General features: G+C 42.2%; 1 pseudogene; it reads left to right on the top strand.

The window, feature by feature from the left end:
- Positions 1-2,188: 2,188 nt before the first annotated feature.
- LOC132875571 (uncharacterized) lies at positions 2,189-5,424 on the top strand (annotated as a pseudogene).
- Positions 5,425-14,416: the final 8,992 nt, after the last annotated feature.

Genomic DNA, 14,416 nt, shown 5'->3' on the forward strand with positions numbered 1-14,416 from the left:
TCCATATACACTTTTACTTCTGTATTTTCAGCAATGCTTTTACAGCAATACACTTTGTGTTCATTCATTCAACCTTGTAGCAGCCTGGTCAGGGTTGCAGTTGCATAAATTATGGCATTAATTTTTTTTAAAATATTTTGTCAAATAAATCGAACTAGATTTGTTAGAAAATTATAATACACATGTTAGCAAGATTTAAAAAAATATCACACATAAATCTTGACAAAAAATCAAAACAAAACAAAACAAAAAACCCTTCTGGTTTAGGCCACAGCCACATCAGGTTTAAATCCAAATACAGATGTGAATATTTGGAGCTTTAAACAGATACAGACACAGATAGTGTTATTGTATTACACCCCTGCTGCAAGCATGACTTACATTTGAAGATTCACTAGGGTTCTGTAGAATTCCAGTGGGAACTTGGACATATTCACACACCCATCTAGTATCATCACACACCAGCCTAGCATGCAAACTCTCCACCATATATTAGGATTAACCTGCTCTGTGGTGTATACAATAATATGATGTTTAATCTGATAAATTTAGACAAGTATTTTGATAACATCCATATTTAGCCACAGGATATCTTCTTCCTTTTGCTTTAAAGCTATACGGCCTTTCGAGTTTATAAAATCGATAAAATTTAGTTCCCTCTGAAATTTGGTCATAGTGATATATGTTTATTTCTGCAATATCTAAAAAAAAAACAAAAAAACCCTCAACCCCCAAACCAGGCCATTCTGTGGCTGGGAAGTTATTTAATTTAAGGGGATTCCCTAGCAAATAACGTGCATCAAATCGCTCACTTCGCACAGTCAAGCAGACAGAGGAAGTCCGTGTGCGCATGCACAGGTTTACCTGCTTCTTCTTCTTCTTTTCCTTCTTCTTTTGGGTTTTATGGCAGCTGGCATCCAGTGTTGCATTACTGCTATCTACAGGTTTACCTTGACCGTGCACTGACAGTTGCATCATTCTGTCACTAAACGAACAGCTGATCACACCGAGGTGCTTGCTGACCGCTGATATTTATTAATTTGGTCCTGTGTTTCCTTTCCTTCGCAACATCTTTTCTTCTTACTTTCCATTACTGTAGTCAGTCTTCCACGTTTCATTCGCACACTCACATCCTCCATTGTTCTCTCCTGTTTCAAATTTGTATGCCACAATGCCTTGCGCGAACAGGGAAAGCCCACCACGTGATGCATGACGTAGTATCTTGAATTGGGTCATGGTGAAGCAGGAAAAAATAGCAGAGAATTTAGGGTCATGTGGCCCTAAATTTATTAATTGTTCTGTTTAAAAATAAAAAAAGCCTAATAAAATTGGAAGTCTGTGATTCGAATTCAGTAGCTTTTGGTCCACTAAACAAAAATAATTGGGTGTTGGGGAAAATTTTTTTATGACTTACACTTGAAAAATCGGAAAGGCAGTATAACTTTAATTAATACCTTTATTCATTTTGGCATCATGTAGACAACAGTATGATTTGTTCTCTGATATAATTGTTGATACTGTTATGTTAATATTATACCACAGTACTGTTGAATTCTTGACTCAAAAGGTATGAATTCATTTTCGATAACAGCATTTCTATGACAGAATGGAGTACTTCTGGCTGTAACATAAATGATAGGTTTATATTAATATGCTAGTTCTATACACTAGTAACATAAATGATGGGTTTATATTAATACACTAATGTTATTATTTTTAGCAATTGCTCATTCACAGAGACTTGTGTGATGAGCACACCACATACTCTAAGGCTAATAATAAATGAATTAAAATAAAGTTATTCAACAAGAATAAAAAATGTATAACTGTTGATATGGTGAAGTGTTCAGGAGACATTTATATCACATTTATGGAAGGAATCTCCAGTTTCAGTGCTTTAGTATCATGACCATAGGTACAACCTCATTTACAGAAAAGTTGGGATATTTACTAAAATGCAATCAAACAAAACTATGTGATTTGTCAATTCATGTCAACCTTTATTTAACTGACAAAAGTGCAAAGAAAAGATTTTCAATAGTTTTACTGACCAACTAAATTGTATTTTGTAAATATAAATGAAGTTAGAATTTGATGCCTGCAATACACTCAAAAAAAGTTGGGACAGAGGCAAAATATGACTGAAAAGTTCACAAGATAGTCAAGTAACACCATTTTAGTTAAAAACCCGCGGGGTCTGAAGATCCACCAGACCAAGATGGGATGTTTGGTGAAAGTGCAGCCAGAGCAGCGCACAAGGAACAGCCTCAGTGAGCTGCAGGAGGAGCCAGTGCAGGATGAGCCCCACAGCCCCCTACATACTCCAGAGGACCTTGGTGAGACGCAGGAGGATCCGGGCCAGGAGTCACCTCACAGCGCCCAGAACCTCCATGCTCGGGAAGCCCAAGCGCCAGACATCCCACAACACCAAAAACGGGTCAAGTGGCCTCCAGCCAGCAAAGCGAGTGAGTGGCAGAAGCTCGATGATGATTTGGATGGTATCCTGGAAGCCACAATGAAAGGAGGGGCAGACAGGAAACTCCAAATAATGGCCATCATGGTCATCAGCATTGCCACTGAAAGGTTTGGAACAGTTGAGAAGCGTGCTGCTGCAAACCCCTACTCCAAGAACCGCAGGGCAGAGAAGATCTCACAGCTGCGACGGGAACTCCGGGACCTGAAGAACCAGTTCAAGGGTGCAAGTGAGGACCTGAAGCCAGGGCTGGCAGAAATTCGCTGTGTCCTGAGGAAGAAGTTACTTACCCTCAGAAGAGCAGAGTGGCATAGGAGGTGGGTTAAGGAAAGAGCTAGAAGACGCGCTGCATTCCTAAACAGCTTCTAGGCCAGAAGCGCAGCGGCCATCTAACCTGTGCAAAAGAGGAGGTAGACTCGTACCTCCATGAAACATACAGTGACGCAGTGAGGGAGGAGGACCTAGGTGAATGCAGAGACCTGATCAAGCCACCTGAGCCAGCTTGTGAGTTCAACACCAAAGCTCCCACCTGGAAAGAAATTCAGACTGTGGTCAAGGCTGCAAGGAACAACTCAGCACCTGGACCCAATGGAGTACCCTACCTGGTGTACAAGAGGTGCCCCAAGCTCCTACACCATCTGTGGAAAATCCTAAGGGTGATCTAGAGGAGGGGGAAGGTCGCCCATCAATGGAGATCTGCAGAAGGGGTGTGGGTTCCAAAGGAAGAGAAGTCTACCACCATCAAGCAGTTTAGGACCATCTCGCTGCTCAATGTAGAGGGGAAGATATTTTTCAGTATCCTTTCCAACCGGCTGTCAGACTACCTTCTTCAGAACCAGTACATCGACCCCTCTGTGCAAAAGGGCGGGATCCCAGGGGTACCAGGGTGCCTGGAACACAGTGGTGTGGTGACACAACTGATAAGAGAGGCTCAAGAGGGGCAAGGGAACCTATCTGTGCTTTGGCTGGACCTAGCTAATGCATATGGCTCTATACCCCACAAGCTGGTGGAGGTGGCATTGGAGAGGCACCATGTCCTGTGTAACATCAAGGTCTTAATCATGGACTATTATAACAGCTTTTACCTGAGATTCTCCTCTGGCACAGTTGCATCAGAGCAGCATCGGCTAGAGAAAGGGATCATCACTGGATGTACCATTTCAGTGATTCTCTTTGCCTTGGCCATGAACATGCTGGTCAAGTCTGCCGAGCTGGAGTGCAGAGGGCCCACAACCAAGTCTGGGATTCGTCAGCCCCCCATCAGAGCATTTATGGACGATCTGACAGTAACAACAATGTCAGTTCCAGGATGCAGATGGATCCTCCAGGGCTTGGAGAAGCTTACCACCTGGGCCCGCATGCACTTCAAGCTGGAGAAATCCAGGTCTCTAGTCCTGAAGGGAGGGAAGGTGACTGACCGGTTCTGCTTCTTCCTAGGAGGCACCCAGATCCCATCAGTCACAGAGAAACCTGTGAAAAGCCTTGGGAAGATCTTTGACTGCTCCCTGAAGGATACAGCCTCCATCAGGGCTACCAACGAACAGCTGGAGGGCTGGCTAACTACAGTGGACAAGTCAGGTCTCCTGGGGAAGTTCAAGGCATGGGTGTACCAACATGGTATCCTACCCAGGATACTGTGGCCATTGCTGGTCTATGAATTTCCCATATCTACCGTAGAAGGGTTTGAGTGGAGGGTCAGCAGCCACCTCCGACGCTGGTTGGGGCTTTCTCGGAGTCTCAGCAGCATCACCCTCTACGGCAACAACAACAACAAGCTGACCCTACCAATCAATAGCCTTACTGAGGAGTTCATGGTTGCCAGAGCAAGGGAGGTTCTCCAGTACAGGGAATCTAAGGATCCAAAGGTTGCTCAAGCTGGCATCGAGGTGAGGACAGGTAGAAGGTGGAAGGCACAAGAGGTGGTGGACCAGGCAGAAGCTCGGCTGTTCCACAAAGAGTTTGTGGGATCTGTGGCGACTGGTCGGGCAGGACTGGGAACCATACCAACAACTCACCTCAGCAGGCTCAAGGGCAAGGAAAGGAGGGACCGGGTCCAACTCGAGGTGCGGGCTGGAGTCGAAGAGCAGCATGCAAGCCAGTGGGTGGGGCTAAGGCAGCAAAGCGCATGGACTAGATGGGAGGAAGCCATGGACAGGAAGATCTCATGGCCGGAGTTGTGGAGGGCTGAACCGCTCCGCATAAAATTCCTCATCCAGTCTGTCTATGATGTCCTGCCCAGCCCGTCAAACCTCTTCCTTTGGGGCAAGGGTGAAACTCCATCATGTACCTTGTGCCAGGGAAGGGGAACTCTGGAGCACATCCTCAGCAGCTGTCCTAAAGCACTTGGAGATGGTCGCTGGCACCACGACCAGGTGCTGAAGGCAGTTGCTGAGTCCATCCACTCTGCCATTGACCACAGCAAGCGCTTGCAACCACTGAGGCATGGAATAACATTCGTAAGAGCTGGGGAACAACCTCCTCCCCAACCAAAGGCCCAAATAGGACTTCTGGGAACAGTGAAGGACTAGCAGCTAAGGGTGGACCTAGGAAAACAGCTAAAGTTCCCTGAAAACATCATGGAAACCAGCCTGAGACCAGACATCGTCCTACACTCAGAGTCTTCCAAGCAGGTCATCATGTTGGAGCTGATGGTGCCCTGGGAGGAGAGAATGGAGGAAGCCAGCAGGAGAAAGAGGGAGAAGTACACCGCGCTGGTGGAGGACTGCTGCAATAGGGGGTGGCATGCAAGATGCTTGCCCATTGAGGTCGGGGGAAGGGGCTTTTCAGGGAAGTCACTCTGCAGGGCCTATAGTCTCCTAGGCATCACAGGGGCACGCAAGAGGAGAGCCATCTGCTCAGCTTCAGAGGCCACTGAGAAAGCACCGCGATGGCTGTGGATACAGAGGGACAAGGTGTGGATGAGCGCTTCTTGGACACAGGCCAGGAACTGATCACTCCCGGTCGGGTCGCCTGAGTGAGGGGGTCTGAAGTTGAAAGACCCGAAACCCCCCGTGACCCCAGGTACTATCACTGATGATGTGTCCAAGATTCTGCATCACAAGATGTATCTAACAACTGTAGAAGATTCCACAATGAGCAGGTTAATTGGCCGCACGATTGGGTATAAAAGGAGCATGCATCAAAGGCACAGTCTTTGCAAGCAAAGATGGGTTTGTGGCTCAATCCTTCGTGCCAACATTCATGACAGAATTGTTAGTCAATTCAAAAAGAACATCTCAATGCAAAATTTTAGGTCTTTCAAAATTTACAGTAAATAAAATTGTGAAAATATTGAGGGAATTCGGAGACATCTCAGTGCATAAAAGGCAAGGTTGGAAACCACTGTTGAATGTGCGTGACCTTTGAGCCATCAGGCAACACTGCCTGAGAACCCATCTTGCTAATGTGACAAATATAGCCACATGGGTTCAGGAGTACTTTGGGAAACCATTGTCACTTAACACAATCCGCCACTGCATCCGGAAATGCAACCTGAAACTGTACTATGCAAGGAAGAAGCCACTCATCAATTCTATGCAGAAACAAAGCCAATTCCTCTGGGCCCAAACTCAGCTCAGATGGACTGAAGGACAGTGGAAACGTGTGCTGTGGTCAAATGAGTCCACATTTCAGCTTGTTTTTGGGAAAACCAGACATTGAGTTCTCAGTGCCAAAGGTAAACAAAACCATCCAGTTTGTTGAAGAAAGAAAGAAAGAAAGAAAGAAAGAAAGAAAGAAAGAAAGAAAGAAAGAAAGCACAACTTTATTCATCACACACTTGTGAAATTCCTCTCTGCATTTAAAACCCATCTGAAGCAGTGAACACACACATGCACAATGAGCACACGCACATACCCAGAGCAGTGGGCAGCCATGCTAACAGCGCCCGGGGAGCAGTTGGGAATTAGGTGCCTTGCTCAAGGGCACCTCAGCCCAAGGCTGTCCCATATTAACCTAACTGCATGTCTTTGGACTGTGGGGGAAACCGGAGCACCTGGAGGAAACCCATGCAGACACAGGGGAGAACATGCAAACTCCACACAGAAAGGCCCTTGCCGGCCACTGGGCTCGAACCTAGAACCTTCTTGCTGTGAGGCGACAATGCTAACCACTTACACCATCGTGCCGCCCTGAGAAAGGTGCATCTGTGATGGTATGGGGCTGTATCAGTGCCCACGGCATGGGTGAGTTGCATGTGTGTGAAGGTACCATTGCTATATTGAGGCACATATTGGGAATTTAGAGAGACATATTCATCAAGGCAACATCTCTTCCCAGGAGGTCCATGCTTATTTGAGCAGGAGAATGCCAGGCCTCTGTCAGTAACAGTGTTGAGAGCACCAGCTCGAATCAGCCTCCAAACATGGCCACTCGAAACTACAATTTCCAAGAGTCTCAGACAGGGGGGGTCTCCTGCATATTAATTACACCTGTCTCTCATTTCCTCATCAATTAGCTCCACGACTTAAACCCCTCTCTCAGTCTACCCAGTTGCAAAGTATCATTCAGTGATTCTCTCCTGCCATACCAAGCTGTTTGCTTTCTGCCTGTCTTTACGATCTCTTGACTTTGTTTACATTCTCTTTGACCTCATCTTCACTCTTTGTCTACTCTACTCTGTCTGCCGATCGCTCAACCCCTGCCCGTGACTCCAACTACAATTCTCATCTTCTGATTTGGCTTTGTTTCCAGTTTGCTTCACCCACTCTCCCCTGCACCTGCATCTGTAAATGCCTGTGCTCTGACAGCCTCATTCTGCATGGGCTACAACAGTGTGGCTTTGTAGACAGAGTGTGCATGTGCTTGACTGGTCTGCTGCCAGTCCAGATCTTTGTCCTATTGAGAATGTATGGTGCGTCATGAAGAGGAGAATCAGACAATGGTGACCACAGACTGTTGAGCAGCTGAAGTCTTGTATCAAGAAAGAATGGACAAAAATTCCAATTGCAAAACTGCAACAGTTAGTATCCCCAGATCCCATGTGATTAAAAAGTGTGATGTAATACAATGGAAATAATGCCTTTGTCCCAACTTTTTTTTGAGTGTGTTGCAGACATCAAATTCTAACTTTGTTTATATTTACAAAATACAATTTAGTTGGTCAGTAAAGCTATTGAAAATCTGTTCTTTGTACTATTGTCAGTTAAATAAAGGTTCACATGAATTATCAAATCACATTTTTATTTTTAATTGCATTTTGGAAAATATCCAAACTTTTCTGGCAATGGGGTTGTATAATATTCCATTTGAATCCTTATGCTTAGCCTGCATAAACTAAGCCATATGGATGATCATTTGAACTAACGTGACATCATCTCAGCTTGAGTTCCTAGAAAACTTCATGAGACAGGACAACAAACACTCCCTCAGTGCAGCCCAAGCATGAATTACTCTGGACTCATATCTTTCAGAAAAGCTGACTTTTATCATGCTCCACATTCAGGGGAGACAGATCTTTGTGATAAATATTTCCTGTGGTTCATGCTCAACCCCCAACCTTTGACCTATTTATCATGATAAATTGGGAAGTAATGCCCTTTAACCATAGCACTAGATGAGAATCTAACTGGAGGATCTTTATTTTGTCACTATATCTTGCCTGAAATTATGTTTTCAAGAAAGTATAAAGGGTCATAATTACACCAACATTATACAACCCCGATTCCAAAAAAGTTGGGACAAAGTACAAATTGTAAATAAAAATGGAATGCAATGATGTGGAAGTTTCAAAATTCCATATTTTATTCAGAATAGAACATAGATGACATATCAGATGTTTAAACTGAGAAAATGTATCATTTAAAGAGAAAAATTAGATGATTTTAAATTTCATGACAACAACACATCTCAAAAAAGTTGGGACAAGGCCATGTTTACCACTGTGAGACATCTCCTTTTCTCTTTACAACAGTCTGTAAATGTCTGGGGACTGAGGAGACAAGTTGCTCAAGTTTAGGGATAGGAATGTTAACCCATTCTCGTCTAATGTAGGATTCTAGTTGCTCAACTGTCTTAGGTCTTTTTTGTCGTATCTTCCGTTTCATGATGCGCCAAATATTTTCTATGGGTGAAAGATCTGGACTGCAGGCTGGCCAGTTCAGTACCCGGACCCTTCTTCTACACAGCCATGATGCTGTAATTGATGCAGTATGTGGTTTGGCATTGTCATGTTGGAAAATGCAAGGTCTTCCCTGAAAGAGACGTTGTCTGGATGGGAGCATATGTTGTTCTAGAACCTGGATATACCTTTCAGCATTGATGGTGTCTTTCCAGATGTGTAAGCTGCCCATGCCACACGCACTAATGCAACCCCATACCATCAGAGATGCAGGCTTCTGAACTGAGCGCTGATAACAACTTGGGTCGTCCTTCTCCTCTTTAGTCCGAATGACACGGCGTCCCTGATTTCCATAAAGAACTTCAAATTTTGATTTGTCTGACCACAGAACAGTTTCCACTTTGCCACAGTCCATTTTAAATGAGCCTTGGCCCAGAGAAGACGTCTGCGCTTCTGGATCATGTTTAGATACGGCTTCTTCTTTGAACTATAGAGTTTAGCTGGCAACGGCGGATGGCACGGTGAATTGTGTTCACAGATAATGTTCTCTGGAAATATTCCTGAGCCCATTTTGTGATTTCCAATACAGAAGCATGCCTGTATGTGATGCAGTGCCGTCTAAGGGCCCGAAGATCACGGGCACCCAGTATGGTTTTCCGGCCTTGACCCTTACGCACAGAGATTCTTCCAGATTCTCTGAATCTTTTGATGATATTATGCACCGTAGATGATGATATGTTCAAACTCTGCAATTTTACACTGTCAAACTCCTTTCTGATATTGCTCCACTATTTGTCGGCGCAGAATTAGGGGGATTGGTGATCCTCTTCCCATCTTTACTTCTGAGAGCCGCTGCCACTCCAAGATGCTCTTTTTATACCCAGTCATGTTAATGACCTATTGCCAATTGACCTAATGAGTTGCAATTTGGTCCTCCAGCTGTTCCTTTTTTGTACCTTTAACTTTTCCAGCCTCTTATTGCCCCTGTCCCAACTTTTTTGAGATGTGTTGCTGTCATGAAATTTCAAATGAGCCAATATTTGGCATGAAATTTCAAAATGTCTCACTTTCGACATTTGATGTGTTGTCTATGTTCTCTTGTGAATACAACATCAGTTTTTGAGATTTGTAAATTATTGCATTCCGTTTTTATTTACAATTTGCACTTTGTCCCAACTTTTTTGGAATCGGGGTTGTATACAGTACTGTGCAAAAGTCTTAGGCATCCTACTTTTTTCATACAAACTTTCTTATAAATTTCTATTTTATGACTTCTACTTCTGCAAAAATATTTTAGAGTTCCAAACATTCGTTTTCCAGCACAAAGTTAAATGGTACAGAAAAAAAGTTTGTATCTGAGCAGCATATTACATAAGAGACCACTCTTCAGATTAAAAAAGCAAACATAATGAAGGCCACTGGGTTTTGCTGCAAAATTAAGAAGCAAGTGTGACTATGGGCAAAAGGCGGTGTACATCCTGGACAAGTCGCCGGATCATCACAGGGCTGACATAGAGACAACCATTCACACCTTGTACAGTCTATTTAGAGCCACCAATTAGCCTAAGCATGTCTTTGGACTGTGGGAGAAACCAGGGCACCCAGAGGAAACCCACGCAGATATGGGGAGAACATGCAAACTCCACATAGAAAGGCCCCCATCAGCCACTGGGCTCGAACTCAGAACCTTCTTGTTGTGAGGCGACAATGCTAACCATTATACCACTGTGCCGCCCCACCTACAGTTCATTTCCTTATAAAACTGCACTAATTGTACCTGAGACCACTATTTTTTTAAGCAAAGGGTCATCTAACACCAAATATTGACTTTGTTTCATTTATTATGGCTTACTGCAGTTTATAGTATTTTTTTAAGGTTGAAATATTTCATTTCATTACTTTTTAAGCCATTTTTGTTCTACAGCATTTCTTTCCATGTGCCTAAGACTTTTGCACAGTACTCTCTCTCTCTCTCTCTCTCTCTCTCTCTCTCTGTGTGTGTGTATGTATATATATATATATATATATATATATATATATATATATATATATATATATATATATATATGGATGTAGCTGAATATTAACACATTATTCAGAAAGAGTAAGTACAAATACTGATGTGAATTATTTTATAAAGCTTTAACAAAGGTTCACAGCTCATCTGGGTAAGACTAGAGGTGTAGTCCAAAAAAGAGGTGTGAGCAGAAGGTTTTTACCTTCATATGGGCATGAGCAAGTGAGCAGTTAGATCTGAAGGTCACACGACAAAGAAAGACCAGGTTCATTAATATGACTTTTTGCATTTACAGCATTCTTAGTTACACTTTCTTGGTAATGGTCATCCTGGTTTAGGCTGCTGGTTTGTTCATATTTTTGGAAACAAACAAAAATAATAACTGTACAGGCAAAAAAAAAAAAAAAAGCAGCCCTGCACACATCTCTAGGTGGCACCAATTATGAACTTGAGTGATATACATACTTTATCTGTCAGAACCAGACAATGTTGACAGAATTCTGAACATGCTGCTCGTGGGATTTTGTTTGTTTGTTTTTTTCCTCTGTGTGTTCCAGTCGTACTGGTATTATTTATGTTTAAGGCCATACCCACTTTGAGTGTAAATCTGAATGCAGATACAGATATGAATATCTGGAGTCCCAAACAGATGCAGGCACTGATGTTAGGAACGGGCTTGTCTTTAAAGAGCATCTAAAGAGGGGATGTAAGTGACACTCTCCAGATGTTGTGTAGTGTGTTTTCATACACTCCAGGTTTGGTTGAGTGATTTCACACCCTATTGAGAGAATTCAAGAGAAGAAATAAACAGTTTAGTGTCTGAGAAGGCCGTATTTGGCAATCCCCATCGAACTGAGAAATTCTTCTCATTTTCTCTGTCAAAATAAAAGAGAAGACAAACAAGGCCTATAAAGAGTGTAACGCACATACCAAGGAGGAGAGGTAATATGCAGGAGAACATAAATGGCCTAAAAATCCATGGGCATAGCTCAACAAAGCCTCCCAGTGGGTTACTGTTTCCCATTAATTTGTGGTAAGAAAGGAAGAGAGAAAAAAATTGGGGTTGGCTGATAAATTATGTCATCTGTTTTCATTCTGGTCCATTGTTGAATTCCTAGAATGTTCTGAGCATCTCTTCATACTGTTAATGCCAATTATGGTCTTACCTCAGCTGATGAAAGTCAGTAATGATCAAGAAAGGAAAGTTTGGAAGAGATGCTAAAAACAGGTGGAGCAATTGCAAAATCCAGCCAGACTGAAATATCATCTGACCTGACAGTTGAGTTGCTGAAGCACTTAGCTTAACCTTCTTCTAAAATACTCATTGTAGCTACAAATCAAAGTCAAACTACCATATCATTAAAAATGCCTGTATGCCCTATTACCACTTAACATAAACTGGCTGTCAGTTAAAGACAACAATCACAATTCATAGTTTAACCTAAAATCATATACTTTTTAACCTATTCCCACCTTACATTTGCACATTTTTTCCCCTAAAATAATATAGAGACATCCAAACAAGAATATATTATTATTTACTTTATCCACATTCACTGGATATGAGCAATCGCATGCTCTGATTGGCTACTCTACTACTAGGATATCAGCTCATATACTGTGAGTATATGAAAAACAAAATGGCGAAGTGTGTTGCTGAATCAACCGAGGACGAAATAAAAACTCTACTCGAAAACAAAACCCCCAAAAATACAAAAAAAGAAACAAAATATGGAATAAAAGTATTTGATTGTCAGAACGTATCTTTTTTATTTTCAAGAATTATTATTGTAGCATTTTTCCACAAATTGCTACTGTCATTTTGCTGGTTTGTTTACATTCTAAGCAGAAATGATTTTGTCAGATGTTTTGTATAAAGTTTTTATTTACTGAATTTGCAAAAAATAAAAATAAAAACGCTCCGTTTCTCAAAATCCAGTGAATGTGGATAGAATAAAAGAGTTATTCCACTCAATCTTGTCGTACATGACTTATAGCCAACTACACGCCTCATCAGCTATCAGCTCATGTATGACTCGATTTTGTGGAATAACTGTTAAATTTGCATATCCTATGTCATTGTAGGGGAACAGCTGTATTTGGCATTTGATAAGTAACGTTTAGTTTTTTCAGTGTAGTGCAATTCCAGGAAGCAAATAAAGCTCTCTCTTGCACGCGCGCACACACACACCATCCCACACCAGCCTAGCATGCAGTCAATCAAAATTTCTTCTGCATATTAAGCTTGCTTAATGAATTAATTGTATAAATTCAATTCTATAAATAGTTTAAACATAGTAAGTATCACTGAAGGCTCAACACACAAGATTGATTTGGTAAAAATGTCGAACCTCGAAACCAAAGTATCTACAAAATTCTCCAAAAGATACATACCAGTAATGCCACAATGACAATAACCAGGAGTGGAATTCTCCAGATGTGCTTGACATAGATTATTGGGTATAGATGAACATACGTACTTAATCTCCTTCTTTTGACCTGTAACACAATATTTTAAAGACCTCCACATGTAGTTTTGAGGCCTGAAACAAAATAATTACTGCTTTATTCAGGTCTGACACAGAGTCAGAAATTGACCTTATACACATATATTAGAGCAATGCAAAGGGCCCCAACACAGAAAGAATGAAATACCTCAGCTTGATGTTTTTAACATTTCCTTTCTATCTCACACCCCTGCTGCTTGTGTCTGCCCAGCTGGTGTTTAATGTCTTTGCAGTAACCAAGCTGAAATGTGAAGGGTGATAAAGAGAGATTTGCGTAATCATAGTAATTGACATCAAAGACAGTAGGTCAGTGAATGAAGAGAATCATGATGATGGTCGCTTTTTCTGACTGATATTGGGTCCAGTGAAGTTGATAGAAAGTTTATTTTAAAGGATGAGCCAAGCCTGTATTTTAACAAAAAAGTTAAGGAAGAGTGGGGTCAGCTGTAACATAGCCATACTATTTGGCTGGAAGGGATGGTACACTCTACCCTGTCAGTCAGAGAAACACTAACGAATCACTGGCATCTGTGATCTCATGTATGCAGAACAGGGCAGATAGCACTTTGTTGCCCTGTGATGCAGCATGCGTAAAATCTCTGGCAAATGATCTAACCAAAGGACCAAATCATCAAAGGACCAAATGTTACAGCCAAGCCCATTTTCAGCTGGCACATCTCAATTCATTAAGTCTGTGGGAGACATCCATCCATTATCTGTAGCTGCTTATCCTGTGCAGGGTCGCAGGCAAGCTGGAGTCTATCCCAGCTGACTCTGGGTGAGAAGCGGGGTACACCCTGGACAAGTCACCAGGTCATAGAGATAAACAACCATTCATACTCACATTCACAGTCAATTTAGAGCCACCAATTAGCCTAACCTGCATGTCTTTGGACTGTGGGGGAAACCGGAGCACCTGGTTTCCCCCACAGACACGGGGAGAACATGCAAACTCCACACAGAAAGTCCCCCGTCGGCTGCTGGGCTCAAACCCAGGACCTTCTTGCTGTGAGGTGACAGTGCTAACCACTACACCACTGTGCTGCTCTGGGAGACATGTTTTAGCTAATTATTTTATAATGCAGTAAGGAACTTGTATGTAAAGCAGACAAACCATCTATTTTGCTAAAATGTGAGCACATAAATAATAGCCACCTCATGACACACAAGTACATTAATCATATGAAAAACAGCTGATATGCTTGGCTTTTTCATCTTCATCTTTGTGCCATGACATTTTCTAGGAAGGAAATCATTTTTCAGGTAAATGTAATCTCTTGTGTTTTGTTATATATCTTAAATACATCTATTAATAACACTGTTACAACTGTCCCCACACTGTCAGCCATCATCAAATCTGA

The sequence above is a fragment of the Neoarius graeffei genome, chromosome 28, assembly GCF_027579695.1.
Source record: "Neoarius graeffei isolate fNeoGra1 chromosome 28, fNeoGra1.pri, whole genome shotgun sequence".
Taxonomy (NCBI): Eukaryota; Metazoa; Chordata; class Actinopteri; order Siluriformes; family Ariidae; genus Neoarius; species Neoarius graeffei.